The 5,641-nt window shown below is 30.3% G+C and overlaps 1 pseudogene; it reads right to left on the bottom strand.

Annotated features, from left to right (window-relative positions):
• Positions 1 to 540: 540 nt before the first annotated feature.
• LOC137655296 (uncharacterized) lies at positions 541 to 2,132 on the bottom strand (annotated as a pseudogene).
• Between the last annotated feature and the right edge of the window lie 3,509 nt (positions 2,133 to 5,641).

Here is a 5,641-nt window from a genome sequence, read left to right as displayed (position 1 = left end):
CATATATATATAAATATATATATATATATATACATATATATATATATATATATATATATATATATATATATATATATATATATATATATATATATAAATATATATATATATATATATATATATATATATATATATATATATATATATATATATATATATATATATATATATATGTGTGTGTGTGTGTGTGTGTGTGTGTGTGTGTGTGTGTGTGTTCATACATACATACATAAGAATTATTATATTTCAACCTATAGTTTTATATATTTATTTACGTTATAAGTACCAGTACCTATTTTGTTTACTTAAATGGTATGTGACAAATATCATTGCGACTTTGTTACTGGAATTATACCAGACTTCAATTAATGAACCAATCAACCTTACTTTGAGAAATCCATTGACATTGGCTACATGCCAAGCTGATATACTTGTATCAAAGTAGTCATTAGCTTTGCTTTTCCAAAATAATGTTATCACCAATTGCTGGAAAGCATAGATTTATGAGGGATGAAAAAAAAAAATGGACACTTATACATTTTACTCATTATCCCTCTCATGGAAAAGATCGTTTTTCTCGTCACTATCAATGTTGATGATAACCAGATCTATACTGTCTTGAATATCATCTGAAAGCCAGTAATCATCTTCAAAATATCTTGATCTCCTGACAGCGCCAGCCCACGTCTCCCCTGTTACAGCAAGCCTGGCCTCTTCAAGCCTGGCAAAGAGATCAGAACGGGTAAACCGCTGCAACGAGGAGCACACCTGTTGTTTCATACAGCCCCACACCTGCTCGATGGCGTTGAGCTCAGGATGGGCAGGGGGCAAGCGAACCACTTCATGGCCCCATTCACGGATTATATTATCCACAATGTAAAATGGTTTCGGCCGGTTGCCCCTACATATCTTTAGAAGCTCAGGGCGTGTGAAGTGAGCTGGATGCTGTATTTTTCGAGACCTGAGCCAGTTAACCAAATCCTCCTTTTTTGTAGCTGTTGTTGGGCATCGGCTATCTCCTGTCAATTGGCTATGGTATGGTGCGTTGTCTAGCACCAGCACCGAAGGATCCTTAAGCGACGGCAGGAGCTGTGATGTTAGCCACCGAATAAATATCTCTTAATTCATTTCTCCATGGTAGTCGCCGGTTTTATTTTTCGCAGGGAAGCATAAAAAATGAATTTTCTACAAAACCTTTAGCTCTACCACCTGCAACCACTACAAACCTCTCTCCTTCTCCTGGTGGCACCTGCCGGCTGTAGGTGGCACTGGTGACAGATTGAGAGGTGTCCACCCACTCCTTGCTATGTTGCATTCTTGTCGTAAACCACGTCTCATCGACATATACTACTTATCTTTCTTCACCACGATGTTGCTGGAGGGATCGTAGAGCACCAATTCGGCGGCAAACGATGTCCAAAGTTTCTTTCCTTAGGTACATTTTCCGCTGGGATGTTTTGTACTGGAAACCCATGTTATGGAGGATTCGCCATACTACCTTCTCAGATGTTTTCTTCAGGAATGATATTTAGCATTTTAAGTTCTTCCGCTAAAGTGGCAATAGTGAGAAATCGCTTAGCAGCAAACATGCTGTGCACATGTCTCCTAATGAAACCAACGGAGAAATTGTCAAAGACCAGAGGCGACGTATTTGATGATGCAGGTGCTGTTTCAGGTGGATGAGGATTCTTTCCACGGTTCACCAACACTCGGACAGTGTTCGGAGTCCTCCCCATAGCATCAGCAACTCGTTCACATGGCCTGTTTGAAAAAAAATTAAATACATTTAAATAAACAAATATATATATATATATATATATATATATATATATATATATATATATATATATATATATATATATATATATATATATATATATATATATTTATATATATATATATATATATATATATATATATATATATATATATATATATATATATATATATATATATATATATATGGCTAGCAGTATATTGCAATATATCATGTACTTATTAAAGTCATACTTTTCTTACCGATTTATACTCATTTTCAGGCGGTTTCTTTTTTTCTCTCTGTTGTAAATGGTGAAGAGTTTCAGCGCAATTGTAGTTTTGCAATAGCGAGGACAAAACAACATATTTGCCATGACTAAAGTAGAATCTATATGAAATAGTTCAGAGCTACTACTACAACTGCTGCCGATGATTACCTTGGATGTACTAAAAGGACTCTGAGGTAGGAGTCGAAGTCGGTGAAATTATTTCTGAATCCTGCTCCAGTCTTGCTCTAATAACATCATTCCAAATATACAACTCTCTCAAGGAAAAAAATTGTTTTCTATTTCTACTAATGTTTTTATTTTATTTTTTGTATTTTATTTTATTTTTTAGTCGCAAATCAAAAATTTGTAGGAGTCCGAGAAGAATATCTCTCAGTGCAATTCCACACCCCTGTTTTAAACCTCTTCTATTATGTTTGATAATTTGTGTTAACCATATAATCATTATCTACCACCATAAAACATTTTATTGCTCTTCCGGCTCATTTTATATGTGCAGTACACAGTCTTTCCTAACAGGGATTTACTCGGTATCCTAATAACAATGGGAATGAAGGAGGGTTTGGGTAACCTCTGCCTCACAGTTACGTCATTAAGTACCACTTCTTCGAAACGCCTGAAGGAAGGGAAGAAGTTCTTCTTTTTTTTCTAAGAGTAAACGGGTTAATTAAGCACATCTGTCAATTCATTGTACCACCAAAAATTAGGCCAATGTTTGAAACATTCATTGCTGTAGTTTCATGGAAATTCATAAGCCGGTTTGTTAGATATTTGGGAAAAACACTATTACACGGCCTCTGGAAACGATAGTAGGTCAGTAGTTAGTGAGATAGCTGTTGAGGAAGTTTACAATGCTAAATTAGGATAGTTCTATAGATAAAACCATTTACAAGATTCAAAACGTATTTCAAGTGGTATTTTAACCTAGAAAATTAGTATATTGTCAAAAGATATGTATCCGTGTAACTAGAACACAAATAGATTCGGTGTACTATCACTATTATAATTTTGCCATGAAAAAAATTGTAAAAATCCTGGAATAAATGTTTCCAAAACTGATATATTGACGTAAAGATGTGATATATCCTAGAATAAATGTTTCCAAAACTGATATATTGACGTAAAGATGTGATATTACGGTCACCAACCAGTAAAAGATAATAACAAAGTAGGGTAACAATTACGGTCGCCTGTATTTTACTGAGATACTGTTGAAAACAGTATGTTTTTACGGAAAATTCGTAATTAAATTTTTTTTTTCACAGTGTAACAGACAAAACAAATCTTTTAAAAGCTGTGTTTCATTGATAAAAAAACCTGCAAAAAAAGAAATTGTAAAAGTACCGAAATAGAATCCAATTCGGATCAGGATATACAAAAGAATCGAGAGTTTACGAAAAAGAAAAAAAAAGGGAAATGAAAAAGTTCTCATGTGAAAAATAACTTGAAAATGGTTGAAAAACAGCAAATCAACAAAAGCAAATTACAGTGAGAAGCAATGAATTCGTTTTCTGGAAGCTATTTGCATTTTGAGGCAAGTAGTCAAATAAAGCCTTTCAATCAGCACGAATCTGGGCTTTTATTTCTCCTGATCTCTAATCAACCTTCATTATTTTAACAATAGTCCGCAGTTTAACTTTTTATAGGCTAATGATAAATATATTTAGACAATTCAATTTATTTGATGTTTAACTTGTAAAGATGAAGAAATACTTAGGAATACTGGACAAAACTTGATTGGGCGGGAGAACTTAAAAAACTTAGAGGACAAAATAACAAGTTTTCTATTTTTAACAGTTTAACATCAAATAAATCAAACTGTCCGAAATATGTTTTCCATAAACCTTTACAAATTTAAACGATGGACATAACTCTCTCTATAGGATATTGACGCGAAAACCATAAGGTAAATGGTATGCCAATATCAAGAACTATAGACTTTTTTTAAAGTAAAAGTTTCTCAGCAACCACAAGGAATCAAGAGGTGTGCTTAAGCTCGTTGGAAAGGTCTCGAGGTCCTGCGACGTATAGCGGTTATGGTAAGGGTCGTACCTCTCCCTATAAGGGGTAGGGACACAAAAACCGTAAAATAGGGGGTTATTGTATCTAAGGAACTACACAGAGTTAACAGGTGTTCTTGAGCTCGTTGAAAAGGTCTTAAGGTCCTGAGACGTATAGGGGTATGAGGATGAGCATACACCTCCCTATAAGGGGTAGGGACGCGAGAACCGTAAATTACGGGGTATGGGTATCTCAACAACCACACAGAATCGAGAGGTATTATTGGGCTTGTTGGAAAGGTCTAAAAAGGCTCGTTGTATATAGTACCCGACCCAACTCTTAGCCATCTTTTTGTGGCGGTGAACCATAAACAGCGTTTTGGGTGACATATACCTGTACATATATATATATATATATATATATATATATATATATATATATATATATATATATTTATATATATATATATATATATATATATATACGCATATATATATATATATATATATATATATATATATATATATATAAGTATTTATATACACACATTAACATATATATACATATACATATATATATATATATATATATATATATATATATATATATATATATATATATATATATATATATATATATATATATATATATATATATGTATATATATACACACATATACATATATACATACATATATATATATATATATATATATATATATATATGTATATATATATATATATATACATATATATATATATATATATATATATATATATATATATATATATATATATATATATATATATATATATATATATATTTATATATATATATGTATATATACGTATATATATATATATATATATATATATATATATATATATATATATATATATATGTGTATTTATATACACACATTAACATATATATACATATACATATATATATATATATATATATATATATATATATATATATATATATATATATATATATATATGTATATATATATACACACATATACATATATACATATATATATATATATATATATATATATATATATATATATATATATATATATATATATATATATATATATATATATATATATGTATATATATATATATATATATATATATATATATATATATATATATATATATATATATATATATATATAAAATATGTACTATATCACAGCAATGAAAATTTATTTTCGGGTAAAAATTTCCCTTAATGATTTAAAAAAGCATTAAAACATTTATTTAACAAAATTTATAAGACAAATGAGAAGTGGGGGTCAGAAGTGCTTAATCCTTATATATGACGGCAAAATGTTTTCTCATCTGTCTATCGGTAACGTGTACAGAATAGCGTGTTTCCTGTAGGCCTGACTGTTAACCGGCTCTATTTTTGGTGCGACTTTACCTCGTCTGAGTGTCATTTTTTAAAAATAACTTGACAAGGGAGGATATCTTAAAAAAACAACAATCCATAAATTGACATATCAGTAGTGTGTTTTTCGTATCTATTTTTTCCTATAAGTAATTGACAAACGGTTAATATATTTTCCATTTGTGTATTGTATG

This window comes from Palaemon carinicauda, chromosome 16 (assembly GCF_036898095.1).
Source record: "Palaemon carinicauda isolate YSFRI2023 chromosome 16, ASM3689809v2, whole genome shotgun sequence".
Classification (NCBI taxonomy): domain Eukaryota; kingdom Metazoa; phylum Arthropoda; class Malacostraca; order Decapoda; family Palaemonidae; genus Palaemon; species Palaemon carinicauda.
This window is presented reverse-complemented; position numbering and strand designations above follow the sequence as displayed.